This window comes from Lycium barbarum, chromosome 8, assembly GCF_019175385.1.
Source record: "Lycium barbarum isolate Lr01 chromosome 8, ASM1917538v2, whole genome shotgun sequence".
NCBI lineage: Eukaryota > Viridiplantae > Streptophyta > Magnoliopsida > Solanales > Solanaceae > Lycium > Lycium barbarum.
The window spans coordinates 26,217,962-26,231,214 of NC_083344.1; positions in this window are offsets into that span (position 1 = coordinate 26,217,962).

Consider the following 13,253-nt stretch of genomic DNA (forward strand, 5'->3'; position numbering starts at 1 on the left):
CTATCAGTCAAGGCAAAAACATGCAAGCAAAGAGTTCCATAATAATAATGCAACTTATGTCAACTTTCAATGCATGTAACACAGCAAAGTCATAGAATAATTCAATTAGTCACAGAAACAGCTGAATCAGACAGTTTTAGAAATGATAGGAATGATGGTGTAAAGCATATTAAGTGTCAAAGTTCAAAACAACAGTTGCACAGTCAAAGGGGCAAGGCAGGTTTCAAGATAGCAAAACAAATAGCAGCAACAATGGAGGAATGGTGAGGCAAAGAGGTACAAGACCCAGAGGTGAAAAGGAAAAGGACATGGTAAGGGAAACAATTAATATGCTCATGACCCTAATACCTAGACCTGTATTTAGAGGAAATCAGTAATTAAGAGAGATAAGATAATGAGTTGCCTGATTAAGAGTTCATTTTAGTCAATGAAGAAATAAATCAATAGTAGAAAGCCATTTTTTGAGCCTAATCCACACTTACCAAAAGTCAGAGAGACAATTTAGGATCTAAGGTCCTCTTTATACCTGGTTTTAACATAAGCAGGTCTAAGTATCAAACAACATGGGATGGAAACTCACCAATTACTCTCTAGATTCTCTGAAAATCCTAGTCTAAATTCTGTCATATTTTATCATAGAAGTCTTAATTAATAATTCAAGAATTACTTTAATCTATAAATGGTCTCATAGGAACATTTGCAGAATTTCAAAAATGATGGCTTAACTTAGTTTCAATCCTAGAATTAAACAGATAGGTCCAAACACAAATGCAAGATCAAGCTGGATCTTTACAGGCCATAAAGGGTAGTTAAGACAAAATCGGTAAATTTACAAAAGAAAGGAGCATGGAACTAGTTTTTAGATTTAAAGCATTATTTTTTCTTAAAAAAAAAACATATCAAAACTGCAAACAAGCAAATGAGGGTGGAAATCATGTGTTTAAACCACAAAAGGGCTCAGGCAAGGTCACAAAGTCCAATACAGATACCACACTTGCTCTTCTTAAGGTAGCTTTGATTTTAACCTTACATTAGGCAATGATAAATTCCCACTTTGACAAGTTCATGGTGAGTATGCAACTAAAGGTAATGCACAGAAATGGCCAAGTGCCCAGATGATGTTTAAAGACAATGCAGGTTTGCATTAATCCCTTAGGCTTTTATATTCTAGCTTAGGTTTATTTATAAGTTCTAAAGGTCCAACTACTCACAAAAGATCATATCAATGTGCAAGCAGTTTCATAAGAAAACCAACAGAATCTTAATCTAATACTTTCTCTTCCCTGTTACAGGATTTGCACATACAAAGTTAATCACAAAAGGTAGGATCAAGACACGGTTCAGCTAAAATGTAAAAGGTAATCAAATTAGGACAAGAAAATCTATAAGAATCAAGAAACCACTTTAAAAAAAACAATCATTGATCAAGCAAGATCATTGGCAAACCACAGATGGCAAAAAGGATGCATATGAAAACAGTACCAAGTCTTAAAAGTTGCTCATACCACTGTCATAAATCACAAAATAGGATGTTTAGGGGGTATTATTATCAAACAGTATACATAGGATAGCATATGCAGGTCTCAGGCTCATCCATAAGCAAACAAAAGCAGGGAGATCATGACCTTAGTGCTATACTTAGTCTCAAGGTCTCACTTCTTGGCCAATACTTTAGATTTTCTTATTTACTACATGGTTTAGCAAGCAAAGGGGTGTTTGAAAACTTATCTAGTCAAGGCAAACTCAACAAGACTTAAACAAATGACTAGTGTATTCACAAATTCAAATAAAACTCAAATTGTGCTCCATAAATCAACTGGACAGGTCACAGACTTGTCAAATTCCTATTTTAAGCACATTCTTCAATTTTTAGAGACTCTAAACCATACTCAGCAATCGCAGAGTTCAAAAATAAGTCAAATGAACCATTTTTGAATTTTTTAGATGTTCAACTAGTTTAAAAAAAAAGACAAATTCACCATAATAATCAAATCAGTCATTGGATTGAGCAGAATCCTTTTCTTATTACCTTATCAATCATAGTCCGCTGGTTTTTGAGTCCAAACAGGTTCTTTCATCTTAAAATCTCAATCTTAAAGATTCCAGTTATAAAAGGTTCAATTTTCTTCCAAAATAGTGATATTAATCTAAACAGTGTACAAGTCAACAATACTATCACACAAAGAGACATCTCAAGCTAGACTGGTTTCAAGAGACTTAACAGTGTCTCAATGAGGCTAATATGGGACATAGCCTAGCCTAGAAATTATCTTAAGCCAAATTTCTCACATTACAAGTCACAATCAAAGGCAGTTACAAACAAAAGGTCCAGCAGTTCAAAAGGAATTGGGAAAAGACTCAAAGAGGACACATGATACTCATCCTAGGATTATCAAGGCAAATGGTGATCAACACAATCAATGCAATGTATACAAAGAAAAAAAATGGGCAATGCACATATTGAAGCTTATCCTAAAACAGAGAAGGGAGGTAAACTGAACTAACAAAGGAAAAGAATGATTTTTTTTGACTTAGATGACCTCAAACAAAACAAATATTTGGAACAGAGGGCATTTCAGGCCTAATTTGTTACTTAAGCCTTCAAAATTTCCCAAACAAGAAACACACATAAGACTGTATAGGCTTATAGGATTTTTTTTTTTTATAAAAAATAGGTTTCAATTATTTAGACTTAACCAATTTTAGGATTTCAAAGACTCCCTAAATCACACATATGATAAATTTATACTTCTATTGAACTATTAGGCAAAGTTAAGAATCATCCAAGGCATCTAATCTTCATTTTAGACTCTAACCTGCACCTATACAGTTTTGAAACCTTAAAATCTTTAAACTAAATTCTAAAACTACACTTCTTAAAAAAATCATTTTTTGGACAAAAAAAACTGGAAGACTTTACAAACAACAATCAAGCTAAGTTCTTATAATCTTCACATAATATCAAGTTTTAATAGTTTAAGTGGTTAAAAGGGATTGCAAATGTAACGACCCTTCCGGTCGTTATGGGAATTTAGGACTCCATTGGGAATTCCGAGGCTGCGGGTGGATTCGTAGGGCGGCTTTTTGTATGTATGCATGTTTTGTGTTGTGTTTTGAGGCCTTGGGTGAAATGTGGGGTGATGGGGGGAAAACTGGACAGAAAATCGAGCTACTGCCCAAAATGAACCGTTGCGGCGGTGGGAGTACCGCTACAGCGGTACCACTGTAGCAGTGGGCTGATCGCTTCCAGCGGTCCGCCATTTTCTCTTGAGGCCGCTGTGATCGGCCTTTCCTAGCTACGGCGATGCCGCTATAGCGCGGTGGCGACCGCTATAGTAGTGAGCCGATTTATCTTGGGACCGCTATAGCGGTGGCTTGGCCGCTATAGCAGTATCGCTGCAGCGGTGTAGTGACCGCCGCAGCGGTCGACGAGAAGGCAGAATCGGGTTTTTAATGCCTTAGTTTTATATTTTCATTCATAACACACCAACACACTTCCCAAAAAGCACCTAGAGAGAATTTTCAAGCTAGGGAAAGTTAACCTTGAGAGGTAAGTCTCTTTGCTTTCCATTCTACCATCCCATTACTTCCGTTATTGTAATCATCTTCATGGGTCTTTTAATGGTGAAAGTGAAGTAGGAACCCTAGAATATCAATAAAACCTTCTAAACTTGATGGGTGAGAATTATTAACGTGCATGTATCATTTAAATGGATTGATTAGTTGCTATTAGTCATAAATTGAACAATTAGAATAGTAAACTAAGTGATTGAGACCTAGGGTTCTATAAAAATAGTGTCTTTTCCATAGAAAACTGTTTGTAATGGGAATGTTTGATAGAATGTGGTATAAATTGATGGTTTATGAATATTAGGGGCTTTGATAGGTTGTTTATCACCTAGAAAACCACCTACCCTTAGAATGGCGGGAGGGAAGGGTATTTCTTGCCTTGGTATTTGCGAATTGAGCAATGTGACTCATTAAGCCTTCTATTTTTAGACCGCGAACGTATTGACGCTTTGAGGAAAGGAAAGGCTATAGCAGAGTGACAGGCATTGTTCCAACTCTACTTTGATGTAGGTTACGGTTTACTTGAGTTAGACTTTTGTTAGTTGAATGTATGTTTTGTGATTTTATTAGGAGAAAACATGCCTAGTATTCATTACATGATATTGTGTGGTTAAGCTCCTATGTGCTTGTGATTGAGTGTTGTGTAGGCTTCATGCCATTATTCCTGTGCGATTTAATCTGCAGTGGATATATTTGTGATGAGAAGTTAATATAGTCTTCTTAAGGGTATTGTGACATGAAATGAAGAGGTGAATATAGATATTGAGAAGGTAAGAAACACTATCCTGTAAAAGGTATGACAAGGCACACATGTGGCCTAGATTATGGGCTCGTGGTCCGAGGATAGTTCCGAAAATGAGAGGTTTATTGTTATATCCCGCATCTAAGGTTCGTTCCGGAGCGGAAGTTATGCTCGGGTTCGAGGAGTGTTCCGGAACGAGTGGTACATGGACACCATGGGTCCCCTGTAGGTCATGACTACTGAGCTATGACATCAGATTGCATGTGTGTACATCGAGTGGGGTTATGGTGGTAAATTTATTTCCGTTGTGGTTGACGTGTTTGTGGTTCTTGGTAATTTGCTAATTTCTTTGTGGTTGTCCATGGTTGACTTGTTGTGATGTATTGATATTCGTGTTTGATTGACTGCTTTTTTATTATATTGATTTTATAAGATATGCATGATACTAATCTTAGTCGGCCTATGGTGCTTACCGGTACATAGTGTTTGTACTGATACTACCTTGCTGCATTCTTTGAGTGCAGATTTGGATATAGAGACCGCTACTCGTCCTCACATCTAGCGTGGAGAATAATTACTGACAGATTTTGGGGTGAGCTTCTTCCCATGCTAGGCCGCCTGAAGATCTTCTACTTATGATGTCTTTTCTTATTCTGGACATTATGGATATTTATTAGGCAGATTTCAGTTCTTAGACATGTTTTGGCTTAGAGTCCTGTACGATGACTTTCGGATGTTGGGGATTGTAATAGTTAGAACTTCCGCACTTACTACAGTATTTATGGCATGACTTACTTGTTCTTTTGTTGTCAAATGAGTAATAATTATTTAGCTTGATTTATATAAAAATCCGTATTGAACGGATTAGGTGGTATGTATGTTAGTTCGCCCATTAGGATTTAGATGGGTGCCAGTCATGGTGGGTTGGGTCGTGATAGAAAACTCTGTTTTTATACTCAAAACCACACAAAGCTTCCTCTTTTCCACAAGCTTTAATGGCATCTCAATACAGGATTTCATAGTCTATTTTTCTGATCTATCTTGTTTGCTTAGTCTAGTTTAAACATTTTAAGAAAACAAATCATTCCATAATGACCTTAGTCACAAAAAACAGGTCCATATTCAATCAATAAGGGTAGAAATAAATCATTTTTTAATAGTCAGAATTAAAGCTGATTTAGAAGCACATGTCTAGACTAAAAAGAGGTTCTAATTCTAAGAATATCAAATCAAAACAAAGGAAGCCTGAAGTTACAGTCTAAAGCTGATTTGAAAACAAGTTTAAGTGTTCTTATCAAGACCATTATAAATAACTAACCCTGAACCAAAATCATTAGCATTTACTAACTTAGAACCTAAATTACCATCCTAGAAACTGCTTTCCTTTCTCATTTTTTACTAAAACCACTAGCTTTAAACATCATTTAACATTATTCAGCCTTAGCTATCAAGAATAGAACACATAACCATTCATTTTAAACAAAACAAACTACGTTAGATTTAAAATAGGATCATTCTAACTAACAGATATGATAGGTAAACATAGATAACTGTTACAAAAAATGAAAAAAAACTAGGATTGAAATGTGATAGTACCTTTTTTTGGGGGCAACCTAAAGATCAAAGGAAGATTGAATTACACTTCAAGCAATGACACCCCTTTCTATCCTCAAATTACCTCTTTATATATATATATATATATATATATATATATATATATAAAACAGGCCTTTTTTAGGGAATTCAAAATATGGCCCCTCTTCGTTCACCCCCTTCCTATTTATAACCCCAAATCTGTAGGAATTCTAGGACTAAAATAGAAGGACACTTGGCCCTAACTTTTCTCCCCAAATTCCCCATATTCGTACCCTATTCCCAATTCAAAATAAAACCAGATAGGAAAAAACGAAAAACTAACAAACTTATACCCTAAAATCCAATAAAATTCACAAAAATTAGATAATACAGGGAATAGTACGCTTGCCAGCACATAATATCTCGTGGTACAATTCTATCGGTGCAATTGTACCAATAAGATAAAACCCCCAAATTTGAACACACCCCATGGTAATTTCGTGGAAATTACCCTAGGTTTTCCCACATAAGGGCATGTGGCGCACAAGATGGCTAGGGACTCAATGTCCCGCCCATGGAAACCATCATGCGTGGTTAGACCCGAGCAACATCCACAAAACACGGCTCAACAACTGTAAATAGATAAATAAAATGAAATAAAACCTGGTAATCACAAGAACTGTCACGATCCTAATTATCGATCGTGTGGGAACCTACCTTATTATCACTAGTAGGCGAACCCTTACCCGTTAAACCATTAATCACTAGCCAATTTTAACTTCTTTAATCATTTATAAACAACTAATGTGAATGAATAAATAAATATAACAAGTCATCATTAATAGATAATATAAGTGCGGAAGTCTTAACTATTACACCCCAAAAATCTGAAAGTCATTGTACAAGAACTCTAACTAACAAAGTCTAAAGAATGAAGTATATCTCTGATATAATAAAAAAGAATGTCTGGAATAAAATAGACATCTGGAAAGAGAGATCTTCAGGTGGCATGGCATGGTGTTACACCTCGGAAAATTTTCCGTTCATGCACAGTGAATAGACTGACGAAGGGCACGAAGTATACGATGTTTCGATGAGTAAGAAATAGCAGTTGATGATCCTAATTGAGATTTCAAAGACATTCGAAGTAAGGGAAGAAGGTTTTCCAAGAAAGGCAAGGTATACGTTATGTATTGAGAAAGATTTATGAGTACCGAGTTAATGGTAACTTAATGATGTCTTGGAGAAGAGCTATAATGTCCCTTAGATTGTTAATGGAGTGTTAAACAAGTATTAAGAAGGTACCATAAGGATTGGAGATCAAACGAGACGGCGAGAAAGAGTTCGGAAAAAGCTGGGCATTGTACGGCCAAACATACTGGCCATATGTTCAACCGCATATCCTACCCAGAATGGCAGCTCCACTGGACCAAATATACGGCCAAACATACGGTCCATATAATTTATACGGACCGTATGTTGGTCCGTAGAATTGAGTCGGGCAGCTTTGAAAATTAATATAAGAGACCCCAAGTTCATTTATTTCATTTCATTTTCACCTCACACCTCAAGAACACTCTAGAACCCTCTCTACTCTTCATCCACAAGAACTCAAGAGAAGTTTATGATCAACTTCATCAAACCAAGGAAATCAAATGCAAGAAGCTCTCTAGGATTGCTTGGAGTCAAGAAAACTCTTTGGATTGAAGCTAGGGTTTTTCTTCAAGTGAAAGATTATCATCAAAAACTTGCTCCTACACTATCTAAGGTAAGTTTTATGATCATTCTATGTTGTTTAAGGTATTGGGAGGTTAAAATACTTAGATTATGAAAGGAGATAGAAAATGGGTTACAAAGATGAGAATAATGAGATTTTGAGTAGTAGCTTGAGATGAGTCATGATTCTTGAGATATTGTGATTGTAAATATGTTATAAATGACATTAAGAACATGGGGTAAAAATTATATGCAAGAAAACGTAGTAGCGTACTATGACCATGATTATGGGAGAATTGAAGTGAAGTTGTGAAATGTGGAAAATGTAGATGAATGAAGATTGTTGGTTATAATGTTGAGAATGTTATTATAGATGTTTGGGAGTTGATAGATGATATGGGGAAAGTCATATAAATAAAGGAAATGCTACCCAATTTTCTCTAGCTTTAGTCAAGTATGCTAAGTTGTCGATTATCTAATGTTGATACAAACTCTCTTGAAGGTAGAGATGTGAGCATGGAAGGAGAACGATCAAGCGATAGAATAACTAAACAAAAAGGTATGTAAGGCTAGTCCCTTCTTTCTAAGGCATAACTCCTATGGCATGAATCCTCCTATCTTTCCATGATTTTCCTACATATCGGAAATTATGAGTCTACGATTATAAAGAGCTTCATACAAGATAAAGAAAAGAGATACGTTACGAGCATGACAATGCTGATTATGAATCTAAGTCTAGAAGTCCTAAAGCTCATGATATGGCATTCCTACGAAGCTACTGATCCTTATATGATTCCTATGATATTATTTTCCCTACCTCTCCATGACTTTCTTACATTCCGGGAACTATGAGTCAATGTTGATAAAGAGCTTCTTATGAGATAAAGATGAGAAATATGTCATGAATATGATAATAATGATGATAAGTCTAAGCCTAGATATTCTAAAGCAAGATATGATGTCCATGAAGTTAATGATCCTATTTACGATCCCTTGATGTTGTTCATGGTGTACACTCACCTTCAAATGGTAGTCCTTTCAAGGTGAGATATGATGATTATGATCACTCCAAAATGTAATCGGAGGTTCACGACCTTACGTCACCCCGACACAGCCATAGTTGCCTTCAAGTTCTAATGTATGTTTTAACGATAAATGTATGATGATGCTAAATTTATGATAAGGTTACGATAAGCTTATGATAAGGTCATGATATGTCTATGAGATGTATGATAATGATAAGTCTATGATGAGCACATGATGATATGATTCCACCGTGCCGAAATGGCCAGGCATGTCACCGCGAAGGCGGGCTGCATACGATTCCACCGTGCCTAAATGGCCGGGCATGTCATCGCTAAGGCGGGCTGCTTATGATTACACCGAGCCTAGAGGGCTGGCCATGACACTACTAGTGGGCGGCGTATGATGGTACCCGGACGCGAGTTAACGATGATGATATATGTGAGATGATGATATAGGTGATATGTATAAAATGTATTTACTCTTAAAGGTTAAGGAGATTATATCTTCATCTTATGTCTTATGATTTCTCTATTATGTTCATTTCGTTCATGCCTTACATACTCAGTACAATGTTTGTACTGACGCCCTTTTTCTTTGGATGCTGTGTTCATGCCCACAGGTAGATAGGGAGGTGATCCAGATTCTTAGGAGCTATCAGCAGACTTTATGAGCACTCCATTGTTCCGGAGGTGCCATTGATTTATCGTTTTGTATATATATATATGTTTTGGGCACGACGGGGTCCTGTCCCGTCCATATGTCTAGTACTCTAGTCGAGGCTCATAGATACGTATGTGTGGGTAGTATGGTCTCATGATTTCCTTATCGTCCATGTATTATTTTGATAGCCGAAGGGCTTATGTATATAAAGGTAAATATGTTTCAAAGTGAGATTGGTTTTCCCTATGATTATGAGCATGAGAATAAGTATGATAACTAGCGATATGAGTGGTGCTCGGTAGTCAGCTCTGGGTACCCGTCATGGCCCCTAGTCGGGTCGTGACACATGGATAGAAGCTCACCCTCAGATCTGATCGAGTAAACTAGCTTCAAGCTAGAGATGTAGTCTAGATGAAATCTCTGGAACACGATCTGCACTCAAAGAGGGTGCAACAAGGTAGTATCAGTACAAACACTATGTACCGGTAAGCATCATAGGCCGACTAAGATTAGTTCACGCATATAAGTATAAAATCAACAAGATAAACAAACTTAATACTCAATTTCAAGTTACAGAATATCTCATAACAGAGTCACAACCTAAGATAAAGCTTCTAACCCACAAGTCTGTCAAGTTCCAATGATCTCACCTGATAATCACAAGCCTAAGTTCCTTCCCTAGGTAGAGTCACTAATCCACAATTTAACTCAGTCAATGATCATATCTATACCACAGCAGCCGTTTCAGCAAAAACACCAAACTCAGAACTAAACGAACCATATAATAATGCAGAATAAAATGTAATGATGTGCAATGCAACGCACTGGCCAAATACACACTGTACACACATGCTACTGATGTCATAGCTCAATAGTCATGACCTGCAGGGGACCCATGGTGTCCATGTACCCCTCGTTTCGGATCCACTTCTCAGACCCGAGTCATAAATTTTCCGGCCCGGAAAGAACCTCGGTCGCGGACTATGTCAATATATCCCTCATTTCCGAAACGAACCTCGGACCACGAGCCCATAACTAGGCCACATTCTCACCCCCGATCAAATGTGCCTTTTCATATGTATAGTAACACTGTCACATCACTCTCAATGGTCAATTCTTCAAGTACCATGTATCAAATAGTATCACAAGTTCAACAAGAAGATTATATTAACTTCTTTACTAATTTCACATCACAATGTATGTCTCAACGTATTCCAGTTCATTAGTGTGTATGGACTATGAACAATTAACAATATCAATGTCAAACACAAGGCATCATGCCACAAGTATTTCATGAATCGTTTCCGAACCATTTCCACCATGTATGCGTGTATGAATACATAAATGAGTGTAAACATGGTAAATTAATGCAAACCAATGAAGCAACAGTGAAGGTACAAGTCACAAGCCACAAGTCATATCAAGACTTGGATCAACTCAGCCATGAAATGAATCATAAAAATCGTCTCAACCAACATAAGAGTCTATGTCCCTCTTTCCTTTCTCATATAGCAAGTATGCCTCACACTAAGTCTTGTATCACTAAGAAGCTCCAATTTTCTATATATTATCATCAACAGTAATTCATACATCAAGTTTTCATCTATGTATTGTCATAAGTTTATATGACAATTCAAGCCTAGACTCATTATCCTTCCTTTCTCCAATAATATGTGTCACAATAAGAGAAAACTGAGTACAACCTGATAATTTAGGCAATAAGTCAAATCACAATAACAGGGAAACAAGCCACCATCAACAACAATCAACCTAATAAAAATCCATCCCGAATCACCATAGTATGAATACAACTACACCTCATATTTCAGTACATAACGTAATAGCGACGGGCCCATAAAATCAGAAGTCATACCAACCTAGCTAATATCCAACCAAAATACCATGTCCGAAGACCTAATCATGCTTTCTCCCATCAATTCTACACAACACATACGTTTCGCTAATCAAAGTCTAACTAAAGTAAGCCATACCTACCTCGAATGCAGAGTAGGAGCCACGAACTACTCCGCACGAGCCTTCTATTTCCGAAGCGCCTCATAACGTCAAAGTCTAACAATATGATGCTGAGTAAGCAACAAACCATGTATTTAAACAAGAACAATAATTTGGGGAAGAAGACCCACTTACTTCTACCCTTTTCAATTTGTGAGACAATCCATTAATGGTGAATTTATCATAACTTCTATCTCTAAAATCATTAACCTTCAATTCATGGGTTTTCTAATCAATTTTACCCCTTTCAAACAGCTTTTAGGACAAAGCTTCCATTTTTATTAGAACCCTAAGCCTCAATTCACTTAGTATATGGTTCTAAGGACTCAATTCATGATTAGGAGGAGTTAATCCAAGCCATTAGGCAATAAATAAGTGATAACTACCATAACCCATCAAGTTTAGAAGGTTTATAAATTTTTAGGGTTTCTATTACAATTCCACCATTAAAGACCCACAAAGGGGATGACAATCATGACGGAGAAACGAAATGATAGAAAGGGATAGATGAGACTTACCTTTCAGGAGTTTCTTACCCTAGCTTGAAATTTCACCCTAGGTGTTTGTTGATAACTGTATTGGTGTTTTATGAATTAAGAATGGGAGACTAAGTGTTATAAAATCGGGCTACTGTTTTCCGTCGACCGCTGCAGCGGTCCCGCTAGAGCGGTCAAGTGACCGCTATAGTGGACCAAGGGAATCCGCATCACCGTTGTGGCGCTCCATCCACCGCTATGGTGGTATTGCCGTAGCGGCCATCGAGAAAACGGATTGCCGCGGGAAGCGGTCCACCCACCGCTATAGCGGTACCGCCGCAACGGTACTCCCACCGCCACAGCAGTCCTATTGGGCAGTGAGCTTGATATTTGTCCCATTTTTCCCCCTATCATCCAACATTTCATCCGAGGCCTCAAAAACACAAACAAAACATACACATATACATAGAGACATCATACGAATCCACCCATGGCCTTGGAATTCCCAACGGAGTTCTAATTCTCTACGTCACCCCCTGACGGACTCGATAAAATCAAACAAGAACCATAAACAAGTCAAGTTTCAGATCTTAGACTTACACAATCGAGTTTCTATTAGCTCGTTCTACCCTTGGAAAGGTTCTATTTGGTGGGGTGATCCTACATTTCCCATAACGACCGGAAGGGTCGTTACAAGAACACATGAGAGGACATAAAACCCTCTTAATTGGGATTAAAAATGACCAAAAATTTGCCGTGAAACGCCACCAGAGATGGTTAGAAACCTAGCCGCCATATCGCCTGAAAGAGAAGTGGAGAAGGTCGGGGAAAGGAAATGAAACTGGGGGGGGGGGGGGGGGGGGGGGGGACTTCCATCCCCCCTTATTTTAACATCCCCAGCCCTAAAGTTTTAAAGCTATTTAAGTTAAACCCCCCTCCCCCCCCCCCCCCCCCCCCCCCCCCCCGCCTCCTAATTTTAAAACAATTAAAGACTATATATTATAAGTATGCGTATCACTAAGTAAGATAATTATTTAGACTAATAAAAATTTGAAACTCGTAGATTCAAGATATTAGCTTTAAAACAAGCCTAATATAGTTCCGGAGGATATTCAAGAATGCGAAAAACGAGGTCAAAATGAGTCGTAACTTAGATGTCATTTTTAATTACCGATTTTGCAAGTTAGACGAAGCAGGATATGTCTCATCTTTTCAAATTACGTTTGCAAAAGCAATTAATTCGCAATTTCTTGTAATTGTTAGTTTTTATGGGACTAATAATTAAACGTCAATTTTTGCAATTTTTTCGGGATTTTTAGATTTTTGATTTTTCAAGGGCATCCTTACTCCGTCTTGGACTTGAGAAATTTGAAAATTAAAATACGCGTTTTATGAGGTGAAAATTAGGTGTCAACAATATATATATATATATATATATATATATATATATATATATATATATATATATATATATA